We start from the raw sequence: 25,725 nt of genomic DNA, 5'->3' as shown, positions 1-25,725 counted from the left end.
TGTGACATAAATGAACTTTTATGAAACAGAAACATACTCACAGACATAGAGAACAGAGTTGTGGTTGCCAAGAGGAAGAGGGGGTGATGGCTGAGGGATGGAGTGGGAGTTTGGGGTTAGCAGATGCAAACTATTATATATAAAATGGATAAACCAACAAGGTCCTACTGTATAGGACAGGAAACTATATTCAATATTCTGTGATAAACCATAATGGAAAAGAATATTTTAAAAAAAGAATGTAAAGAGCTGATTCTTTGAAAAAATAAATCACAAATCACCAATATCAGGATTGAAATAAGGAATATCACAACAGATTCTGCAGCCGTTAAAGGGTAATAAGGGAATAGTGTAAACAACTTCACAATCATAATTTGACAATTTAGAAGAAAGGGATCAAAATTCCTCAGAAACCACAGACTATCATAACTCAGCCAAGATGAAATAGATAGCCTAAATAGCCTATAACTATTAAAGAAATTGAATCTATGATTTAAAATCTCCCCCCAAAAAGAAATCCCACATTAAGATGGCTTCATTGGAGTTTTAACAAACATTCAGAGAAGAATTAACATGAATTTTACATAATATCTTCCAGAATATAGAAGAGGAGGGCACTTTCCAATTTGTTTTATGAGGTTGCTGTTACCTTACTACCAAAACTCAACTAAGAGAGCACAATAAAAAAAATATAGAAAATTAGAAGACCAGTATCTCTCATACAGTCAAACACAAAATCCTCAACAAAATTTTAGCAAATTGAGTACAACAGACTATAAAAAGGACAATATTCCCTGACAAAGTGGAATTAATTTCAGGTATGCAAGGCTGGTTTAATATGTGAAATCAATCCATGAAATCCATTATATTACAAACTAAAGAAGAAAATTCGTATGATAATATCAATTGATGAAGAGAAGGAATTGAACAAAATTTAACACTCTTTCATGATAAAAAAATTTTCTGTCTTCATATTAAAATTTTCTTGAGGTAAGTACTTAGATTTTTTTTGTGTGTGGGCATACGTTTCCATTTCTCTTTTATTTATTTAATTGTTTGTTTGTTTATTTATTTATTGGCTGCACCATGCAGCATGCAGAACTTCCCTGCCCAGGGATCAAACCCATAATCCCTGCATTGAAAACATGGAGTCTTAACCACTGGACCACCAGAGAAGTCCCCATTTCTCTTATTTTCTTTAGATTTTATTTTTATTTTATAATTTAATTTTTATTTTATATTGAGGTATAGCTGGTTTACAAAGTTGTGTTATTTTCAGGTGTACAGCAAAGTGGTTTAGTTATACATATACATATATCCATGTTTTTCAGATTCTTTTCCCATATGGGTTATTACAGAATATTGAGTAGAGTTCCCTGTGTTATACACTAGGTCCTTGTTGATTATCTATTTTATATGTAGTAGTGTGTATATGTTACTCCCAAACTCCTAATTTATCCATCCCCCCACCCTTCTCCTTTGGTAACCATAAGTTTGTTTTCCACGTCTGTGAGTCTGTTTCCATTTTGTAAATAAGTTCATTTAAATCACCTTTTTTAGATTCAACATATACGTGATACCATATGATATTTGTCTTTCTTTTTCTGACTTATTTCACTTAGTATGATAATCTCTAGGTCCATCCATGTTGCTGCAAATGGCATTATCTCATTTTTTAAAAAGATATTTTGATGTGTACCATTTTAAAAGTCTTTATTGAACTTGTTACAATATTGTTTCTGTTTTATGGGTTTTTTTTTTGTTTTTTGTTTTTTGTTTTTTGCCACGAGGCATGTGGGATCTTAGCTCCCTGACCAGGGATTGAACCCTCACCCCCTGCATTGGAAGGCAAAGTATTAACCACTGGACCACCAGGGAAGTCCTTATTTCATGGGTTTTTTTTTAATGGCTGAGTAATATTCCATTGTATATATGTACCACATCTTCTTTATCCATTTCTCTTGATGGATATTTAGGTTTCTTCCATGTCCTGGCTGTTGTAAATAGTGCTGCAATAAGCAGTGGGGTGCATGAATCTTTTTGAAGTATGGTTTTCTCTGGATATGTGCCTAGGAGTGAAATTGCTGGATCATATGGTAGCTCTATTTTTAATATTTAAGAAACCTCCATACTGTTCTCCATAATGGTTGTACCAATTTACTTCCCACCAACAGTCTAAGAGAGTTCCTTTTCTCCACACCCTCTCCAGCATTTATTGTTTGTAGACTTTTTAATGATGACCATTCTGATCGATGCGAGGTGATGCCTCATTGTAGTTTTGATTTGCATTTCTCTAATAATTAGAGATGCTGAGCATCTTTTCATATACTTTTTGGCCATCTGTGTGTCTTCTTTGAAGAAATGTCTATTTAGATCTTCTGCCCATTTTTTGATTGGGATTTTTGTTTGTTTGTTCTTGTTTTTTTGTTTTGATATTGACCTGCATGAGCTGTTTGTATATTTTGGAGATTAACCCCTTGTTGGTTGCTTCGTTTGCAAATATTTTCGCCCATTCTATGGGTAGTCTTCTCATTTTGTTTATTGTTTCCTAAGCTGTACAAAAGCTTTTAAGGTTAATTAGGTCCCAGTTGATTATTTTTGTTTTTATTTTCATTTCTCAAGGAGGTGGATCAAAAAGACGTTGCTGAGATTTATGTGAAAGAGTGTTCTGCCTATGTTGTCCTCTAAGAGTTTTATAGTATCTGGCCTTACATTTAGGTCTCTAATCCATTTTGAGTTTATTTTTGTGTATGGTGTTAGGGAGTGTTCTAATTTCATTCTTTTACATGTAGTTGTCCAGTTTTCCCAGCACCGCTTATTTAAGAGGCTGTCTTTTCTCCATTGTATATTCTTGCCTCCTTTGTCAAAGAAAAGGTAACCATATGAGTGTGGGTTTACCTCTGGGTTTTCTATATTGCTCCATTGATCTATATTTCAGTTTTTGTGCCAGTACCATACAGTTTTGATGACTCTAGCTTTAGAGTATAGTCTGAAGTCAGGGAGCCTGCTTCCTTCACCTCCGTTTTTCTTTCTCAAGATTGCTTTGACTATTCATGGTCTTTTGTGTTTCCATACAAATTGTAAAAGTTTTTGTTCTAGTTCTGTGAAAAGTGCCTTACATAATTTGATAGGGATTTTATTGAATCTGTAGTTTGCTTTGGGCACTATAGTCATTTTCACAATATTGATTCTTCCAATCCAAGAATATGGTATATCTTTCCATCTGTTTGTGTCATTTTTGATTTCTTTCAGCAGTATCTTATTGTTTTCTGCATACAGGTCTTTTGCCTCCTTAGGTAGATTTATTCCTAGGTATTTCATTCTTTTTCTTGCAATGATACATGAGATTGTTTCTTTAATTTCTCTTTCTGATTTTCCTTGTTATTGTATAGAAATGCAAGAGATTTCTGTGTATTAATTTTGTATCCCACAACTTTACTGAATTCATTGATGAACTCTAGGAGTTTTCTGGTAGCATCCTTAGGATTTTCTATGTATAGTATCATGTCATATGCAAACAGTGACAGTTTTACTTCTTTTCCAGTTTGGATTCATTTATTTCTTTTTCTTCTCTAATTGCTGTGGCTAAAACTTCCAAAACTATGTTGAATAATTGTGGTGAGAGTGGGCAACCTTGCCTTGTTCCTGATCTTAGTGGAAAGGATTTCAGTTTTTCACCATTGAGAAAGATGTTGGCTGTGGGTTTGTCATATATGGTCTTTATTATGTTGAGGTAAGTTCCTTCTATGTCTACTTTCTGGAGGGTTTTTATCATAAATGGGTGTTGAATTTTGTCAAAAGCTTTTTCTGCATCTATTGATATGATCATATGGTTTTTCTCCTTCAGTTTGTTAATATGATGTATCACATTGTTTGATTTGTGTATATTGAAGAATCCTTGCATTCCTGGGATAAACCCCATTTGATCATGGTGTGTGATCCCTTTAATGTGTTGTTGGATTCTGTTTGCTAGTATTTTGTTGAGGATTTTTGCATCTATATTCATCAGTGATATTTGTCTGTAATTTTCTTTTTTTGTAGTCTCTTTGTCTGTTTTTGGTATCAGGGTGATGGTTGCCTCATAAAATGGGTTTGGGAGTGCTCCTTCTTCTGCAATTTTTTGGAAGAGTTTGAGAAGGATGAGTATTAGCTCTTCTCTAAATGTTTGATAGAATTCAGCTGTGAAGCCATCTGGTCCTGGACTTTTGTTTCTTGGAAGATTTTTATTCACAGTTTCAATTTCATTACTTGAGATTGGTCTGTTCATATTTTCTGTTTCTTCCCGGTTCAGTCTTGGAAGGTTATACCTTTCTAAGAATTTGTCCATTTCTTCCAGGTTGTCCATTATATTGGCGTAGAGTTGCTTTTAGTAGTCTCATAGGATGCTTTGTATTTCTGCGGTGTCTGTTGTAACTACCTCTTTGTCATTTCTAATTTTATTGATTTGAGTCCTCTCCCTCTTTTTCTTGGTGAGTCTGGCTAATGGTTTATCAATTTTGTTTATCTGCTCAAAGAACCAGATTTTAGTTTTATTGATCCTTGCTATTGTTTTCTTTGTTTCTATTTCATTCATTTCTGCTCTGATCTTTATGATTTCTTTCCTTCTGCCCACTTTGTGTTTTGTTTGTTCTTCTTTCTCTAGTTCCTTTAGGTGTAAGGTTAGATTGTTTATTTGAGATTTTTCTTGTTTCTTGAAGTAGGATTGTATTGCTATAAATTTCCCTCTTAGAACTGCTTTTGCTGCATCCCATAGGTTTTGGGACATCGTGTTTTCATTGTCATTTGTTTTTAGGTATTTTTTGATTTCCTCCTGATTTCTTCAGTGATCTCTTGGTTATTAAGTAGTGTATTGTTTAGCCTCCATGTGTTTGTATTTTTTACAGATTTTTTTCCTGTAATTGATGTGTAGTCTCATAGTGTTTTGGTCGGAAAAGATGCTTGATACAATTTCAATTTTCTTAAATTTACCAAGTTTTGATTTGTGACCCAAGATATGATCTATCCAGGAGAATGTTCCATGAGCCCTTGAGAAGAAAGTGTATTCTGTTGTTTTTGGATGGAATGTCCTATAAATATCAATAAGTCCATCTTGTTTAATGTACCATTTAAAGCTTGTGTTTCCTTATTTATTTTCATTTTGGATGTCCCTTGGTGAAAGTGGGGTGTTACAGTCCCCTACTATTATTATGTTACTGTCAATTTCCCCTTTTATGGCTGTTAGCATTTGTCTTATGTATTGAGGTGCTCCTATGTAGGGTGCATAAATATTTACAATTGTTATATCTCCTTCTTGGATTGATCCCTTGATCATTATGTAGTGTCCTTCTTTGTCTCTTGTAATAGTCTTTATTTTAAAGTCTATTTTGTCTGATATGAGAACTGCTACTCCAGCTTTCTTTTGATTTCCATTTGCATGGAATATCTTTTTCCATCCACTCACTTTCAGTCTGTATGTGTCCCTAGGTCTGAAGTGGTCTCTTGTATATAAGGGTCTTTTTTTTGTATCCATTCAGCCAGTCGATGTCTTTTGATTGGAGCATTTAATCCATTTACATTTAAGGTAATTATCGATATGTATGTTCCTATTACCATTTTCTTAATTGTTTTGGGTTTGTTATCATAGGTCTTTTCCTTCTCTTGTGTTTCCTGCCTAGAGAAGTTCCTACAGAATTTTTTGTAAAGCTGGTTTGGTGGTGCTGAATTCTCTTAGTTTTGCTTGTCTGTAAAGGTTTTAATATCTCTGTCGAATCTGAATGAGTTCCTTGCTGGGTAGAGTAATCTTGGTTATAGGTTTTTCCCTTTCGTCACTTGAAATATGTCCTGCCACTCCCTTCTGGCTTGCAGAGTTTCTGCTGAAAGATCAGCTGTTAACCTTATGAGGATTCCCTTGTATGTTATTTGTTGTTTTTCCCTTGCTGCTTTTAATATTTTTTCTTTGTATTTAATTTTTGATAGTTTGATTAATATGTGTTTTGGCATGTTTCTCCTTGGATTTATCCCGTATGGAACTCTCTGTGCTTCCTGCACTTGATTGACTATTTCCTTACCCATATTAGGGCAGTTTTCAACTATAATCTCTTCAAATATTTTCTCTGTCCCTTTTTTTTTCTCTTCTTCTGGGACCCCTATAATTCGGATGTTGGTGCATTCAATGTTGTCCCAGAGGTCTCTGAGACTGTCCTCAATTCTTTTCCTTCTTTTTTCTTTATTCTGCTCTGCAATACTTACTTCCACTAATTTATCTTCCAGGTCACTTATCCGTTTTTCTGCCTCAGTTATTCTGCTATTGATTTCTTCTAGAGAATTTTTCATTTCATTTATTGTGTTGTTCATCATGGTTTGTTTGCTCTTTAGTCTTCTAGGTCTTTGTTAAACGTCTCTTGTATTTTCTCCATTCTATTTCCAAGATTTTGGATCATCTTTACTATCATTATTCTGAATACTTTTTCGGGTAGTCTGCCTATTTCCTCTTCATTTGTTTGGTCTGGTGGGTTTTTACCTTGCTCCTTCATCTGCTGTCTCTTTCTCTGTCTTCTCATTTTGCTTAACCTACTGTGTTTGGGGTCTCCTTTTCGCAGTCTGCAGGTTCGTAGTTTCCATTGTTTTTGGTGTCTGCTCCCAGTGGGTATGGTTGGTTCAGTGAGTTGTGTAGGCTTCCTGGTAGAGGGGACTGATGCCTGTGTTCTGGTGGATGAGGTTGGATCTTTTCTTTCCGGTGGGCAGGACCACGTCTGGTGGTGTGTTTTTGGGTGTCTGTGAACTTATTATGATTTTAGACAGCCTCTCTGCTAATGGGTGGGGTTGTGTGCCTGTCTTGCTAGTTGCTTGGCATAAGGTGTCCAGCTCTGTAGCTTGCTGGTCATTGAGTGGAGCTGGGTCTTAGCATTGAGATGGCCATCTCTGGGAGAGCTTTCACAGTTTGATATTATGTGGGGCTGGGAGGTCTCTGGTGAACCAATATCCTGAACTCAGCTCTCCCACCTCAGAGGCTCAGGCCTGACACTTGACCACAGCACCAAGACATTTTCAGCCACATGGTTCATAAGAAAAGGGAGAAAAAAAAAAGACAGAAAAATAAATAAATAAGTACAATGAAGTTATTAAAATAAAAAAATTATTAAAAATAAAAAATTAATTAAAAAAAAGAGAGAAAGAAAGAAAGAAGAGCAAAACCAAACCAAAAAGCAAATCCAGCAATGATAACAAACCCTAAAAACTATACAAAAAAAAGAAAAAAACCTGACAGACCGAAACCTAGGACAAATGTCAAAAGCAAAGCTACACAGAGAAAATCACAGAAAGAATCATACACATACACACTCCAAAAAAAAGAAAAAGGAAAAAAGAAAAAAAAATATATGAAAGGAAGATAGCAACCAAATCATCTACCAGTGGTAATAAGCTCTAAATACTAAACTAAGATAAACATAAAACCAGAAACAAATTAGAAAGCAGAAAGCAGAAAGCAAACCCCAGTTCTACAGTTGCTCCCAAAGTCCACTGCCTCAATTTTAGGATGATTCATTGTCTATTCAGGTATTCCACAGATGCAGGGTACATCAAGTTGATTGTGGAGATTTAATCCACTGCTCCTGAGGCTGCTGGGAGAATTTTCCCTTTCTCTTCTCTGTTTGCACAGCTCCTGGGGTTCAGCTTTGGGTTTGGCCCTGCCTCTATGTGTAGGTCACCAGAGGGCATCTGTTCCTTTTCCAGACAGGAGCGAGTTAAAGAAGTGGCTGATTAAGGGGCTCTGGCTCACTCAGTCCCAGGGTGGGGGGGCGGGGGAGGGCAGGGTTCAGAATGCGGGATGAGCCTGTGGCAGCAGAGGGCGGCATGATGTTGCAGCAGGCTGAGGCACACCGTGTGTTCTCCCAGGGAAGTTGTCCCTGGATCACGGGACCCTGGCACTGGTGAGCTGCACAAGCTCCCAGGAGGGGAGGTGCAGATAGTGACCTGTGTTTGTACACAGGATTCTTGGTGGCTACAGCAGAAGCCCTAGCATCTCATGCCTGTGTGTGCACTGATAGCCGCAGCTTGCGCCCATCTCTGGAGCTCGTTTAGGCGGTGCTCTGAATCCCCTCTACCCGTGCATCCCGAAACAATGGTCTCTTGCCTCTTAGGCAGTTCCAAACTTTTCCCCAGACTCCCTCCCAGCTAGCTGTGGTGCACTAGTCCCTTCAGGCTGTGTTCAAGAGCCAACCCCAGTCCTCTCCCTGGGATCTGACCTCCGATGCCCGAGCTGCAGCTCCCAGCCCCCACCCGCCCCAGTGGGTGAGCAGACAAGCCTCTCAGGCTGGTGAGTGCTGGTTGACACTGATCTTTTCTGCAGGAATCTCTCTTCTTTGCCCTCTGCACCCCTGTTGCTGCTCTCTCCTCTGTGGCTCTGAAGCTTTCCCCTGGCCCACCTCCCATCTCCGCCAGTGAAGGGGCTTCCTATTGTGTGGAAACTTTTCCTCCTTCACAGCTCCCTCCCAGAGGTGCAGGTCCTGTCCCTATTCTTTTGTCTCTGTTTTTCCTTTTTTCTTTTGCCCTACCCAGGTACGTGGGGAGTTTCTTGCTTTTTGGGAAGTCTGAGTTCTTCTTCCAGCATCCAGTAAGTGTTCTGTAGGAGTTGTTCCACATGTAGATGTATTTTTTTTTCTGGAAACATCTTTTATTTGTAGCTGTAGCTACAACCTGGCAGCACAGGGGTTGGTGGGAACGTCCAGGCTGGTGAGCCCAGCCCAGCCTCCCAGCAGGTCAGGACATTTCCTGGCCCTCAGCAAGCAGAGTAAGAGGCTGCTTGAGTGCCAGTCAAGGGCATCAGTATATCAGTGAAAGCAGCAGCACTCAGTCTGGTGCCTGCTCAGGTGGGGAACCTAGACTATGGTGGGTGGTCCCTGCAGGATTGGGGAGGACTGGACCTCAGGTCAGGGACTCTGCAGCCCTAGGCCATGTTGGGTCCCTGAATCAGAGCACAAGGGATACTGGGGTGGGGGTTGGTATGGAAGGAGGGGTTGGACATCAAAAAATAACTGTTGGGAGGGTGAAGAGGGGGTGGTCTCATTGTGGATGGTCTGCTAATGGGGAATGGATTTGCAGTCAAGAAGGGGGCCAGTCCTCACTCAGGTCTGGGCTCTGGCATTGTGGCATTTCCAGCAGAGCACATGGCCATCCAAGGGGAGCAGCTGCTTTCATCTGCCTCAATGGACAGTGGCTTCCCACAGTCCTCACAGTTGTAGTACTTCATATGGAAGTTCTTGTCCAGAGCAACCACAGACACAGTCTCCTCTCAGCCAGGCTTGGGCATGATGGGCTCTGCGCAGATGGAGTACCTGGGAGCATACTGCTTGTGGTAGTTGGGGATGCAGTGGGACCAGTTGGCCTGGTCCACTATGAAGGAGGTGCCCTCAAGGGGGCAGGCATAGACCACACAGGTGAAGCACTGCGGGTGGTAGGCCTTGCTTGTGGCCCTTAGCATGTGGTCAGTGATGGGCTGCCCACAGGTGTTGCACTTCTCCAGGGTGTCAGTATAGCAGCCCTCACAGTACAGCACCCCCTCCAGGCTGTAGAACTGCTGTCCCTGCAGCTGCTGCTCACACTGATGGCAGGTAAAGCAGGTGATGTGGAACAGCTTCCCCAGAGTGTGCACTGCAAGTTGAGCATGTGCCAGGGGCTGGTGACACTGGCCACAGAACTCGTTGATGGCCACGTTCTGCCTCTGAGGATGCTCCATGTTCTGCATCAGCTGCTGGGTCAGCTGCTCCAGCTCATCCACCTCTTTCAGAGTCAAAGGTCCTGGGGCCCCAGAGGGGTGCACCTGGTTTTGGTTTTTAGCCAGTGGGGGCACTGGGTGCTGCTTCTCCTGCACTTGGGGCTTCTCCTTCTGCTGAGCATAGGTGAAGCTGGGGGGCTGAGGGGAGCCTGTGCCAGTGGAAGAGGGAGCTTCAGGGGGCCCCAACTTCTGATCGGGCTGTGACCCGGGTCAACCTGGAGCTCCAGGGCTGAACTTGGAAACCACAGAAGTAAACTTGGGAGTCACTGGAGAAAACTTGGTGGCTGGAGATGGGGCATGGGGACCTCGAGGCTGGGTGTTAGCCAAAGGCACAGGTTGGGGCTGGGCCTGGAGCTGGGGCTGGACATGGAGTTGGATCTGAGTCCTGGCCTGGGGCTGGGGCTGGGGCTGGGGCTGCACATGGAAATGTGTCTGGCTCTGAGGCTGAGCCTGGGAGCTAGAAGGGGACTTCCAGGGAGGCAGAGGTGCTGTGCCCCCAGTTGCAGGCTTAGAACTGGACTTGGAAATGAATGGAGTGGTGACTGGTGGTGATACATATCCAGATGACACCCAGGTTTTGATGGGATCATTCTTGGTCATGTCATCCAGCAATGAAGACAGAGAGTCAATCTCCAGATCAGTACTGCTCACCTTCTCCCTGGGCTGTGGTGGGAGCTGTATGGGGGCCTCAGGCCCTCCCTCCTCCACTAGCAGAGGCAGTGGGGAAGGGAAGATCTCCTCCTCTAAAGGCGCAGTGGGAAATGGTTCCTCGATTGGGGGAGGGGGAGGTGAGAAGGCACCTCCCAGAGCGCCTTCGGCATCATTGGCCTCCCCAAGCACGGGAGGAGGCGGTAAGGGAAAGTCTTCCGGGGGTGGCGGGGGAATCTTGCCCACCTGGCCCATCTGTGCACTTTGGGCCCCAGTGGCCGAGGAAGGTTTGCTGTCACCAGGCTGGAAAGGATTCAGTTTGGGCTTTGGGGCCACCACCAGCTGAACTTCTGCGGGGCATAAAAAACTGGAGCCAAGACAGAGATCACGCGAGGCGGGTGGAGGGCTGCCATGGCCAGGCCCGGTGCAGGCCAGAGAGTCTCGGGTGGCTGTCTCACAGCCGTGTCCATGGACTCTGCATCTGTAGATGTAGTTTTGATGTATTTGTGGGGAGGAAGGTGATCTCCACGTCTTACTTCTCCATCATCTTGAAGTGCTGGAAGTTTTTAAAATCACACTTTCAATTTCAGTACTTGTGATTGGTCTGTTCATATTTTCTGTTTCCTCCTAGTTTAGTCTTGGAAGCTTGTACCTCACAAAAATTTGTCCATTTCTTCTAGGTTGTCCATTTTATTGGCATATGGTTGCTTTTAGTATTCTCTTATGATCATTTGTAGTTCTGTGGTGTCAGTTAACTTCTCCTTTTTCACTTCTAATTTTATTGATTTGAGCCCTTTCCCTTTTTTTTTTTCTCTTGAGTCTGGCTAAAGGTTCATCAGCTTTGTTTACTTTTCAAGCAACTAGCTTTTAGCTTTATTGATCTTTTCTATTGTTTTCTTCATCTCTATTTCATTTATTTCTGCTCTGATTTTTATGATTTCTTTCCTTATGCTAACTTTGTGTTTTGTTTGTTCTTCTTCCTCTAGTTGCTTTACATGTAAGGTTAGATTATTTATTTGAGATTTTTCTTCTTTCCTGAGGATCATTGTGTTTTTGTTTTCATATTTCTCTAGGTATTTTTTGATTTCCTCAATGATCCATTGGTTGTTTAGTAACATATTGTTTAGCCTTCATGTTTTTGTGTTTTTTACAGTGTTCTTCTTGTAGTTGATTTCTAATTTCATACCATCATTGTTGGAAAAAATGCTTGATGTGATTTCAATTTTCTTAAATTTACGAGGTTTGCTTTGTGGCCCAGCAAGTGATCTATCCTGGAGAATGTTCCATGTTCTTGAAAAGAATGTGTATTCTGCTGCTTTTGGATGGAATCCTCTATAAATTAAGTCCATCTGGTCTAATGTATCATTTAAGGCTTGTGTTTCCTTATTGATTTTCTGTCTGGATGATCTGTCCATTGATGTAAGTGGGGTGTTAATGCCTCCCACTATTATTGTGTTATCATTGATTTCTCCTTTTATGGCTGTTAACATTTGTCTTATCTATTGAGGTGTTCCTATGTTGGGTGCATATATATTTACAATTGTTATATCTTCTTGGATTTATCCTTTGATCATTATTACTGTCCTTCTTTGTCTCTTGTAACAGTCTTTATTTTAAAGTCTATTTTGTTTGATATGAGTATTGCTACTTCAGCTTTCCTTTGATTTCCATTTGCGTGGAAATGGGGTTCTATTTTGTACCTTTGACTGGAACATACTCCTCTGCCATCTCATTTTGTCTAACTTTCTGTGTTTGTGGTCCCACAGACTGCAGGATTGTAGTTCCTATTGCTTCTGGTGTCTGCCCTCTAGTGGGTTATGCTGGTCTAAAAGGCTTGTGCTGGGCTTCCCTGATGGCGCAGTGGTTGAGAATCTGCCTGCTAAAGCAGTGGACACGGGTTCGAGCCCTGGTCTGGGAGGATCCCACATTCCGTGGAGCAACTGGGCCCGTGAACCACAACTGCTGAGCCTGTGCGTCTGGAGCCTGTGCTCTGCAACAAGAGAGGCCGCGATAGTGAGAGGCCCATGCACCGCGATGAAGAGTGGCCCCCACTTGCCGCAGCTAGAGAAAACCCTCGCACAGAAACGAAGACCCAACATAGCAATCAATCAATCAATCAATAAATCTTTAAAAAAAAAAAAAAAAAGGCTTGTGCAGGCTTCCTGGTGGGAGGGACTAGTGCCTGCCCACTGGTAGGTGGAGCTGTGTCTTTTCCCTCTGGTGGGCAGGCCATGTGAAGGGGTTTGTTTAGAGGTGGCTGTGGGTGCAGGAAGACTTTAAGCAGCTCTCTGCTGATTGGTGGGACTGTGTTCCTGCCCTGTTGTTAGGCCTGAGGCATCCCAGCACTGGAACCCACAGGCTGTTGGGTGGGGCCAGGTCTTGGCATCAAAATGGTGGCCTGCAGGACAGCTCATGCCAATGAGTATTTCCCAGTACCTCCACCACCGGTGTCTTTGTTCCTGCAGTGGGCCACAGCTGCCCCCTACCTCCCCAGGAGACACTACAGAACCAGCAGGTAGGTCTGGCCCAGGTTCCTGTGAAGCCACTGCTTTTTCCCCCTGGATCCTGGTGCATACAAGACCTTGTGTGCACCCTCCAAGAGTGGTGTTTCTGTTTCCCCCAGTCCTGTGATCAAGCCCTGCTGGTTTTCAAAGCCAAATGGTCTGGGGCTCCTCTCCTGATGCCAAGCTCCCAGCCTGGGGAGCCTGACGTGGGGCTCAGAACTCTCACTCCTCTGGGAGAACCTCTGCAATAATATTATTTTCCAGTTTGTGGGTCACCCAACTGGCAGGTATGGGATTTGATCTGATTATATCATGAAAGCGCCCCTTCTATTGTCTTGTTGTGGCTTCTTCTTTGTGTTCGGATGTAGACTATCTTTTTTGGTAGGTTCTAGTCTTTTTTTCATGGTTGTTCAGCAGTTAGTTGTGACTTTGGTGTTTTCTTGAGAGGAGGTGAGATCAAGTCCTTCTACTTCACCATCTTGTCTGAGAGCCCATTTCTCTTCAGTACTTAGATTATTAATTTCAGATCTTTCCTCTTTTTTTATGTAAGTATTTAGTCCTATAAATTTCCCTCTCAGCACTGTTACCTGCATCCCACAAATTTGGTACATTGTGATTTCATTTTCATTAAACACAATTTCGTTTTTTCTTGAATATTTCTTTAAGAAATGTTCTTTAGGAAGAGTTCATTTTTTAAAAATTTTTAAAGAATTTCCTGTTTGATCCATGTATTATTTAGTATGTTGTTTACATCCATGTTTTTGGAGATTTTTGTTTTGACTTTCTACTATTGATTTCTAGCTTTTTTCTTATTATCAGAGAATATACTCTGTCTGATTTTATTTCTTTTACACTTAAGGTTAGTTTATAAAGCCAGGATGTAGTCTATTTTAGTGAGTGTTCCATAGTCACTTGTAAAGCATGTGTATTCTGGTATTATTGGGTAGAGTGTTCTATAAATGTTAATTAGTTCCTGTTGATGGAAGGTGTTGTTCAGTTCTTCTATAGCTTTGTGGATTTTCTCTCTAGTAGTTATATCAATTACTGAGAGGAGAGTCTCCAACAATAATAGTGGATTTGTCAGTTTCTCTTTACAGCTCTATCATTTTTTGCTTCACGTATTTTGAAGATCTGTTTGTGCACCTGGGTGTGTGTGCTTACACACATAGGACTGTAGTCTCTTGTTGGTAGATTGACTTTTTAAAATCATTATGTAATGTCCCTCTCTGTCCCTGGTAATTTTCTTTGTTCTGAAGTCTACTTTGATATTTATATAGCCACTCCTCCCTTTAAAAAATTAACACTTACATAATGTTTGTTTTTCTATCCTTTTACTTTCAACTTACCTATGTCATTATGATTGAAGTGAGTTTTTATAGCATATAGTTGGGCCATGTCTTTTTATTCACTCTACCAATCTGTCTTTTAATTGATGTATTTGGGCCTCTTACATTTAAACTAATTATTGATATATTAATGTTTAATTTATTTACTGCTTGTGTCTTCTGTTTCTTGTTACCCTGTTATCTTTCTACTGCCTTCTTGTGGGTTATTTGAACACTTTTCAGAGTTCCACTTTGATTTATTTATATATATATATTTAGTATATCACTTTGTATAGTTTTCTCAGTGATTGTTCTAGTTATTATTGTATACATATGGAAGTCATCACAGCTGACTTGTGTCAACATTTTACCACAATGTGTGGAATGTAGAACTCTTACTTCTTTTAAATCCTTTTACCTTCCACACTGAAAAAATGTAATTGTCTTAAACATTTCCTCTGTATACACATCAGATATTATAACTTTTATAACACTGATGTGTATAATCTAACATCATTGTAAAAATCAGTGTTATAACTTTTGCTTCAAGCATATAATATGACTAAAGAAATCCATTAGATGAAGGATAGTCTCTTACGTTTACTACTTCTACTTTTACCTATTCTGCTGTTCTTCTTTCCTTTCTGAAAGTCTTAGCCCTCTGTTATCTTTTTTTTTCTGTTTTAAGAGCTTCCATCAGCCATTCTTTAAGACTAGATCTGCTAGCAACAGATTCTCATTTCTTTGCCTGAGTTGTCTTTTTTTCCACTTTAATTCTGAAAAATAGTTTCACCATATATAGAATTTTGGTTGACAGGTCTTTCAGCTCTTGAAAAATGTGCCACTTTCTTCTGGATTCCATTGTTCTGATGAGAAACCTGTTCTTGTTCAAATTGGTGTTCCCTTATAGGCAATATATTGTTTCTCTCCTGCTTTCTAAGATTTTTCTTTCTTTGTATTTAGTTTTCAGAAGTTTGATTATGATGTGTCTTGGTGTGAATTTTATTTGGTTTATCCTATTTGTAGTTTGTTCAGCTTCTTGGATCTACAATTTTATGTGTTTTGCCAAATTTGGGAAATTTTTATTTCTTCAAATACTTTTTCAGTCCCATGTTCTTTCTTCTGTCCTGGGACTTCAATGATATGAATGATGGATCTTGTTATCCTCCCACAAAGCCTGAGGTTCTGCTAACTTATTTTCCAGTCTATTTTCTCTTCATTATTTAGATTGACTTGTCCTCAAGTTCACTGATTCTATCCTTGTCATCTCCACTCTACTACTGAACCCATCCATGAGTTTTAAAATTTTGGTTATTGTATTTCTGAGTTCTATAATTTCCATTTGTTTCTCTTTATACCTTTTATTCTTTGTTGACATGTCCTTTTTTTATTTACTTCTAGAGAATTTGTAATTCATTGTCTAAGCATTTTTATGGTGACTACTTTAAAATCCTTGTCAGATAACTCCGTATCTGATTCATCTTAGTATTAACATTTGCTGTCTTTTCTCATTCAAATTGTGATTTTCCTGAGTAAATGTTTTTCATTTTATCCTGGACATTTTGATTCTTCAGTTAGGAGACTCTTGATCCTAAATCTTCTCTTTTAGTGAGCAGTCACCCTGTTTATGTTTGGTGTATAAGTTCTGATCTACTTTTGTGAGCATTTGTATCAATGACAGTTTAGTTTTCTGAGCCCTTTGATTTCTATTTTTATCTGCTTTGTTCTGGTGTTGCTGGGGCTCCTGCTTAATCTTAGCTGGTGCCAACTGTGGGGTTAGAAAGTACTTCTGTGGAATATCTAGTGTTGTGCCACCTTGGTGGAGAGCAAGGAAAAGCAGAGCTCTGGTGGGTTAGAATGCCTGCAGGGGCTGCAGCTGTGGACTTGGTCTAGTTGGACCTAGTTGTCCACTAGTTCTCTGTGGGCTTCCCACCCCACCCCTTGGCCAGAGAGAGCAGGCTTTTCTTGGGTTTTGTTGTCTATGTCTATTGGTGGTTCTGAGTTCCATACCTCTCTGGCACCCAATCTGGACGTACATGGGAGATAAAAAGAAAACCAAGCAGACTCACTGCATTGTGGTTCCTCAAGTCTTGGGGGCTCCCAGCCAGTCTGCCTTCTTCCTTCCAGCTTTCAGAATTCTTTTATCATTGTCTACTGAGTAATTTTCAAGGTATTTAGTTGTATTCAGAGAAGTAAACCAGGGAAAAACGATTTTATGCCATCTTCTTCTGGGATAAGAAACCTATTTGGATGACTTTGATGTTTTAAAAACACCCAGGAAAATGAATAACCATTAAGTACATTTTGTTTGGTAAACAAAATATTTCAAAACATAGAACCCAATAGAGGGAAATAGTAAGTTGGTTTTATGGGTAGAATTATTGTGTTCTCCCCTGTCCCTTCTCCCACCCCCACCAAAAGATATGATGAAGTCCTAATCCTAGTACCTCAAAATGTGATCTTATTTGGGAAAAGGGTCATTGAAGATACAATTAAGTTATGATGAGGTCATACTAGAGTAGGGTAGCCTTCTAATCCCAAATGACTGGTGTCTTTATAAAAAGAGGGAAATTCGGACATAGACACAGAAGGAAGACAGCCATATGAAGAGACTGTTAGTAGAAATATGGAGGCAGAGATTTGAATGATGCATCTACAAGACAGGGAACACCAAGATTGCTGGCTATGACTAGAAGCATAAAACATATCCTCTCATAGAGTCCTCAGAAAGACCAAAAGTACTGACACTTTGACTGTGAACTTCTGGCCTTTAGAACTGTGAGAAAACAAATTTCTGTTGTTTTAGGCCACCTAGTTTGTGATACTCTGTTATAACAGCCTTAGGAAATTAATGCAGTTGGGAATTAATGACCTTGTATGCTTAAACACTGGGGATTTAGAGAGACAAAAATATGGGGACACCATGCATCACAAAGTTAGGACCCACTGTTTAAGTACATGTTCTTACAAAGAGACAGAGAATTGAAAGCAAGATATGGGAGGTGTCATTGCTGGCTTGTGGCACTCCAGGGAGGCTACACTGGAGGGACCTGGACACCAAGTCTCCACTGCCTGCTTTTAAATGAACTACATAGCACCAGGTATCTCCCCCTAACTATGGTGAGCTAGAAACAGACACCCCCTTCTGTTTTCTGGGCAATTGTAATCGCCTTGGATTCTTGTACAACTCACAAAGTCATGAGGTTCCCCCTTACCAAATGGTTGTATGGAATTTCTCACCACGTGACACTACCAATACCTTATTGTGCGTTTGTGGCATAAGGCAACTGTTCATTAGTTAAAGATAATTCACATGGACGAATTTTTGGCCTCACTGTTTTGGAAAATCCCTTCAAATGAAGAAATAAAGCAGGAAAGATATCCCTCTTAACAATCATCAAAAACAGGAGAATATATCTTTATATGATCCTTTATACTTTTTCTGCAAGTACTTTCACTTTGAATCTTCACTTTAGAAACCAATATGCTTGGACATGTCCACTCTCTGCTGACATGTGGGGACCTCTCACAATTGTATTATTTTCCAAATTAAAAGATTCAATTGAATGAGTCACAAATATCTTTAAAGCTGCTACAGAGTCTGGGTTTTTTTGTTTTTTGGTTCCAATTTGGATGGAGATATTTAAGACCACAGCCCCTACTTTGATATAAACACGTATACACAACTTGGATCTGATATGGAAATTTTCAGGGCCACCTGGGGCAGATGGAAGAAAGCATTTAATGAGCACCAGCTGTGTTCCAGGCTCCCTGATGGATGCATTTCACTGAACACACATCTGTTACCATGTAGTCCTGTGGCAGAAAGATACAAAGGGAATCATTTCCCTTAGTTAGACTACAAAGATCCAAATACAATTAATTTTATTTATTTATTTGGGGGAATTAAGTATCTTTCTTTATTAAAGTATAGTTGATCAGTATAGTATATTATATTAGCTTCAGGTTGCAACATAGTGATTAAATATTTTTGTAGATTATACTCCATTTAACGTTCTTATAAAATATTGGTTCTAGTCTCTGCATTGTACAATATATCCTTGTAGCTTATTTACTTTATACATAGTAGTTTGTATCAATACCTCTTAATCACCTACCCCTATCTTGCCCCTTCTGCATCCCTCTTCCCACGGTAACCACTAGTTTGTTCTCCATATCCATGAGTCTGTTTCTGTTTTGTCACATTTATTCATGTGTTTTATTTTTTAGATTCCACATATAAGTGATAACACATAGTATTTGTCTTTCTGTTTGACTTATTTTACTAAGCATAATACCCTCCAGGTCCATCATGTTGTTGCTGCTATGAACTTTGGGGTGCATACATCTTTTGGAGTTTGTGTTTTCATTTTCTTTGGATATATACCCAGGAGTGGAATTGCTAGATCATATGGTAGGTCTATTTTTGGTTTTATGAGGAACCTCCATATTATTTTCCATAATAGCTGTACCAGTTTACATTCCCACTAAAAGTGTACTAGGGTTACCTTTTCTCTACATCTTCACCAACATTTGTTATTTGTGGTCTTTTTGATGATAGCCATTCTGACAAGTATAAGGTGATATCTCTGTGGTTTTGATTTGCATTTCCTTGATGATTAGTGATGTTGAACATCTTTTCACGTGCCTATTTGTCATCTGTATGTCTTCTGTAGAAAAATGTCTATTCAGGTATTCTGCCAATTTTTAATGGGGTTGTTTGTTTTTTTTCATATTGAGTTGTATGAGCTGCTTATATATCAGAATGAAAAAGCAAGAAAACAATCCCATTTAAAATTGCATCAAAAAAAATAAAATACCTAGGAGTAAATTTAACCAAGAAGGTGATATACTCCAACTACAAAATAGGAAAACTACAAAATATTAATGAAGGAAATTGAAGATGACACAAAGAAATGGAAAGATAGCCCATGTTCATGGGTTGAAAAAATTAATATTAATAAAAATGTCCATACTACCCAAAGCAATCTACAGATTTAATGCAATCCATATCAAAATACCCAGAACATTTTTCATAGAGCTAGAACAAATAATTCTAAAATTTATATGGAACCACAAAAGACCCTTAATAGCCAAAGCAATCTTGAGAAAAAGAACAAAATTGGAGTTATCAAACTTCCTGACTTCAGACTGTACTACAAAGCTACAGGAAGCATAACAGTATGGTACTGTCACAATATAGACACATAGATCAATGGTACAGAATAGAGAGCCCAGAAATAAACTCATGCACTTATGGTCAGTTAACCTACAACAAAGGAGGCAAGAATATACAATGGGGAAAAGACAGTCTCTTCAATAAGAGGTGCTGGGAAAACTGGGAAGCTACCGGTAAAAGAATGAAATTAGAATATTTTCTCACACCATATGCCAAAATAAACAAAATGGATTAAATACCTAAATGTAAGACCAGAAACCATAAAACTCCTAGAAGAAAACATAGGAAGAACACTCTTTGACATAAGTTATAGCAATATTTTTTTGGATTGGTATCCTCAGGCAAAGAAGAAAAAACAAAAATAAACAAGTAGGACCTAATTAAACTTAAAAGGTTTTATATAGTAAACCATCGACAAAATGGAAAAAACCTACTGAATGGGAGGAAATATTTGCAAATGATATATCCTATAAGAGATTAATATCTAAACAGTTCTTACAGCACAATACCAAATATAATTTTAAAAGAACATGATATTTCCTCCTCTTATTAGAAATCCAGGGCCCACTTCCTTGGAGTCTTATGAAATGAGCCCTTTCTTTGGAAATAGAGTGACTCAAGGGGTCTTGAAGCAGGAATAAAATTCTGGCTCTGTTCATATTGTTCATCCCATGTAATAGATTCTCAAGCCCTCCCAGCAGGGAGAGCAGCAATGGCTCCTGAGAGCCTTGTTCTCCAGACAGAGTTTCATGGTGTGAAGATCAACCCTATGTTCTTCCTGCCAAAAATTAATCCAATAAACTGCATCTTGAACAGCATCCCCAGCCCCAGCTCCACCTAGTCTGACCACCCCTCATAACTCTGTCTGAGTTGGAGAGAAGTTAGACGTATGGGGAGGGAGCATCTTCTGAAGTTGTCTGACTAAGGACAGATGTGTTGAGACCACTTTGCTAATCACAAACAGAAGTATGGCTTTTGGTCCTCAGTTGTGAATAAGCAACACTACAAAATTTCTTAGAAGCCCCCAATGTTTTGTTAACCACCCCAGTGGCCAGCTCACAAGCCCCAGGTATTTCCAATGAACTGGGCTGGTTACGAGTCATCCCTGGTTGGCTCTCATTGCCATTGTGTGATTATTTGAAGGATCATGATAAGATCTGGCAACTGGCTCAGATGAGGTCATCTTCTGAGATTAAACGGTCAGCAAGCACCCTCCAGAAGGAGAGGTTCTCAAATAAAAGTTACTATTTACAGATCCTCAGAGTCTTCCAGTATTGTTTGTGGGAGCCTTCATCTGAAAAAATCCCAATAGCTGCAACTTCCACTTTCCTGGGCCTGGCTGAGTCCTGCAATATTCTCCTCCCAACTCCTCTCCTTTGTCTCTCCCCCACTGCTTCCAGTTTGTACAAGTATAAGATTTGGGAGCTTTGCGTATTATTCTCCCTATTGCTTTTTTGGGGATGGGGTGAAATATAAGTCAACATGGATTAGTCTCTGGAGCAATTGAGTGGTTTAAATCTCAACATGGGAATTTTAGGCCCTTGTCAATCAAATTCTAATATTCATTTGGATGGGTATGGCACTCTGGCCACTGATGCCTCAGCCCTCCCTTCTCTCTGCCAGACCCAGACACATCATCCCAAACCAGCACCAGGATTTCTCTTGCTCAAATACCTCCCAAGTTGTACAATTGCCTAAATATAAAATCCAGACTCTCCAGCCAAACATTCAAACTCGCCTACTCTCTCCCACTCCCTCTCCATAGGAGACCCTAACCTACCTTTCCAACTATCTTTCCCACTTATTCTTTATTTTTAAAATCAAATTGCTTTTTTTGTTTTAACATCTTTATTGGAGTATAATTGCTTTACAATGGTGTGTTAGTTTCTGCTTTATAACAAAGTGAATCAGCTATACATATACATATATCCCCATATCTCCTCCCTCTTGCATCTCCCTCCCACCCTCCCTATCCTACCCCTCTAGGTGGTCACAAAGTACTGAGCTGATCTCCCTGTGCTATGCGGCTGCTTCCCACTAGCTATCTATTTTACATTTGGTAGTATGTATAAGTCTATGCCACTCTCTCACTTCATCCCAGCTTACCCTTCCCTCTCCCTGTGTCCTCAAGTCCATTCTCTATGTCTGTGTCTTTATTCCTATGCTGCCCCTAGGTTTTTCATAACTTTTTTTTTTTTTTTTTAGAGTCCATATATATGTGTTAGCATACGGTATTTGTTTTTCTCTTTCTGACTTACTTCACTCTGTATGACAGACTCTAGGTCCATCCACCTCACTACAAATAACTCAATTTCATTTCTTTATATGGCCAAGTAATATTCCATTGTATATATGTGCCACATCTTCTTTATCCATTCATCTGTCGATGGACACTTAGGTTGCTTCCATGTCCTGGCTATTGTAAATAGAGCTGCAGTGAGCATTGTGGTACATGACTCTTTTTGAATTATGGTTTTCTCTGGGTATATGACCAGTAGTGGGATTGCTGGGTCGTATGGTAGTTCTACTTTTAGCTTTTTACTATGGAGAACAGTATAGAGGTTCCACATTGCTTTTTTTGGAAATCACTAGAGATGTATTAATTACCATATCCCAAAGTACTGTCCAAGTTCTTATCCTCCTAGAGGTCTCTGAGTTGTTTGGCACCTGACATCTGCTCACCAGTCTTGCTTTCCTAAAGGTCTCCCTGCCTTGCCTGCTATTCTACCACTCTCGCCTGGGTTTTGTTTGTTTGGTTGTTTGGTTTCTGTCTTTTTTTTTTTTTTTTTTTAACAGCAGCTACACTCCATCCACCCTATCTCTACCTTCTTCTTCTATCCATTTAACCCAGATTTTACAATAATCATAATGATACTAGCTACCATTTCCTTAGGCTCTGCCCTGGTGCCAGGCATTGTAATCAGTGAGGCTTTATGGATGCTATCTCATTTAATTCTCTTAACTGCTCTGTATATTATGTTATGTTATTATGTTAACTGTGTATATTATGTTATGTTATTATGTTAACTGCTCTGTATATTATGTTCTATTATCATCTCCAGTTTACAGATTAAGGAACTGAGGCACAGATTAAGGAACTGATCCAAGGTCACACAGCTAGTTATTGGCAGAGCTGGGCTTGAACTCAGGTTTGACATCATAGCCGATAAAGTTTATTACCAGCCTGGAAACTGCTCTTGGTCTTCTTTACCTTCCTCTCTCCTTCTCCCCTCTGGTGTTGTCTTCTCCCTTTCCCTCCTTCCTTCCCCTCCCCTCTTCTCTCCATGTACAATCCACCTTCCTTTGGGAATCTCACTGGACCTTGGAGCTTTTGCTCTCCTTCCTGAATGAGCTCTCCTCAAACTAAATCTTCAGCCCTCAGTGCTTTTTTAAGGTCCAAATACACCTTCACCCTTAGAGCTTTCCAATGGTTATATCTTACCTCACGAGCCCTGTGGGAGCCATGGTCTCCCCCATCCTGCCTGGCCCCATGATCCTGAGTTACCCATCTATCATCATTCTCCTCTTCACCATTTAGATTCAAGACTTCTCTTTCCCTTGGATCCTCCACTCCCCACCTCTGTCCAACCCAAACTTCAGACTGAGCCTTCGCCTCCCTTCTCAACGATTCTACAGGCTTCCATTCCATCCAGTCTCACCTCCATTTGGTTAGGTCAGACATTGTCATCACTTGTTTCATTACTCATGGGCCTCTGGGTTTAGAGTCTCCTGTTTTCCAATTCCATCTAAACTCACGTTAGTGACGCCAAATTATTTTTCATGAGACAGAGCTCAAGTTGAATTAATAAAAGCTAACTCTTATGTAACACTAAATGCCAAGCCCTATTGTAAGGGCTTTATCCATTTAGTTCTCACAACTCTAGGAGATTGATACAATTATTATCCCCGTTTTGTAGATGGGAAACTGAGGCTCAGAGAGGCACAGTAACTTGTCCTATATTTGAATCCAGGCAGTTCAACTCATAACCACTACATTGCACTGTCTCATGTCACACTTTTGCTCAAAAATATTCCGTGACTCGCCACTGCACATGAAGTGCAGCACAAACTGCTTCAAGGGCCCCTATGAGCTAGTCTCAATTTACCAATCCAACATTAGCTCTTTTTACCACTCTTTCTGTTTCCAATGCTTCAACCAAAATGCCCTCCTTTCTGCTCACCACATCCCCTCCCTGAGAGTTTCCTGTTTTTGGTTTTGGTTAACATCAACTCTGTGCCAAAGATGCCCATCCTCCATTGTCATAGCCAAACCATGCTCACCCTTCGAGGCCTGTCTCAAATGTCACTGCCTCCATGAAGACTTGCCCCATTTTCCTCCCATGCAGGCAGGAGCAACCTTCCCTTCTGAGATGGTGACATCTCTCTTCCTGCCCCTTCCCCATGGCCCCAGACACTTCCTCCTCCACATCACAGTTGCTTATTTTCCTGCTTGACCTCTGCTAATGGATTCTTTTTTTTTTTTTTGATTCCCATAGGTTTATTTTTTATTTATTTATTTATTTTAACATCTTTATTGGAGTATAATTGCTTTACAATGGTGTGTTAGTTTCTGCTTTATAACAAAGTGAATCAGTTATACATATACATATATCCCCATATCTCTTCCCTCTTGCGTCTCCCTCCTTCCCACCCTCCCTATCCCACCCCTCTAGGTGGTCACAAAGCACCAAGCTGATCTCCCTGTGCTATACAGCTGCTTCCCACTAGCTATATATTTTACGTTTAGTAGTGAATATATGTCCATGCCACTGTCTCACCATGCCACTGTCTCACTCAGCTTACCCTTCCCCTTCCCCATATCCTCAAGTCCATCCTCTAGTAGGTCTGTGTCTTTATTCCCGTCTTGCCTGTAGGTTCTTCATGACCTTTTTTTTAGATTCCGTATATATGTGTTAACATACGGTATTGGTTTTTCTCTTTCTGACTTACTTCGCTCTGTATGACAGACTCTAGGTCCATCCACCTCACTACAAATAACTGAATTTCGTTTCTTTTTATGGCTGAGTAATATTCTATTTTATATATGTGCCACATCTTCTTTATCCATTCATTTGTTAATGGACACTTAGGTTGCGTCCATGTTCTGCCTATTGTAAATAGAGCTGCAATGAATATTTTGGTACATGACTCTTTTTGAATTATGGTTTTCTCAGGGTATATGCCCAGTAGTGGGATTGCTGGGTCGTATGGTAGTTCTATTTTTAGTTTTTTAAGGAACCTGCATACTGTTCTCCATAGTGGCTGTAAGAACTTACATTCCCACCAACAGTGCAAGAGGGTTCTCTTTACTCCACACCCTCTCCAGCATTTATTGTTTGTAGATTTTTTGATGATGGCCATTCTGACCAGTGTGAGATGATATCTCATTGTAGTTTTGATTTGCATTTCTCTAATGATTGATGATGTTGAGCATTCTTTCATGTGTTTGTTCGCAATCTGTATATCTTCTTTGGAGAATTGTCTATTTAGGTCTTCTCCCCATTATTGGATTGGGTTGTTTGTTTTTTTGATATTGAGCTGCATGAGCTGCTTGTAAATCTTGGAGATTAATCCTTTGTCAGTTGCTTCATTTGCAAATATTTTCTCCCATTCTGAGGGTTGTCTTTTCATCTTGTTTATGGTTTCCTTTGCTGTGCAAAAGCTTTGAAGTTTCATTAGGTCCCATTTGTTTATTTTTGTTTTTATTTCCATTTCTCTAGGAGGTGGGTCAAAAAGGATCTTGCTGAGATTTATGTCTTAGAGTGTTCTGCCTATGTTTTCCTCTAAGAGTTTTATAGTGTCTGGCCTTACATTTAGGTCTTTAATCCATTTTGAGTTTATTTTTGTGTATGGTGTTAGGGAGTGTTCTAATTTCATACTTTTACATGTACCTGTCCAGTTTTCCCAGCACCACATATTGAAGAGGCTGTCTTTTCTCCACTGTATATTCTTGCCTCCTTTATCAAAGATAAGGTGACCATATGTGTATGGGTTTATCTCTGGGCTTTCTATCCTGTTCCGTTGACCTATATTTCTGTTTTGGGGCCAGTACCATACTGTCTTGATTACCGTAGCTTTGTAGTACAGTCTGAAGTCCAGGAGCCTGATTTCTCCAGCTCCATTTTTCTTTCTCAAGATTGCTTTGGCTATTCGGAGTCTTTTGTGTTTCCATACAAATTGTGAAATTTTTTTGTTCTAGTTCTTTGAAAAATGCTGGTGGTAGTTTGATAGGGATTGCATTGAATCTGTAGATTGATTTGGGTAGTAGAGTCATTTTCACAATGTTGATTCTTCCAATCCAAGAACATGGTATAT

The 25,725-nt window shown here is 39.9% G+C and overlaps 1 pseudogene across 1 annotated transcript; it reads right to left on the bottom strand.

Moving 5' to 3' along the window:
* Positions 1-7,847: 7,847 nt before the first annotated feature.
* LOC309614481 (zyxin pseudogene) lies at positions 7,848-22,392 on the bottom strand (annotated as a pseudogene). Its single transcript has one exon. The product of its transcript is annotated as a zyxin pseudogene (transcript).
* Positions 22,393-25,725: the final 3,333 nt, after the last annotated feature.

This window comes from Balaenoptera borealis (genome assembly GCF_965194805.1).
Source record: "Balaenoptera borealis genome assembly, chromosome: 16".
Taxonomy (NCBI): Eukaryota; Metazoa; Chordata; class Mammalia; order Artiodactyla; family Balaenopteridae; genus Balaenoptera; species Balaenoptera borealis.
This window is presented reverse-complemented; position numbering and strand designations above follow the sequence as displayed.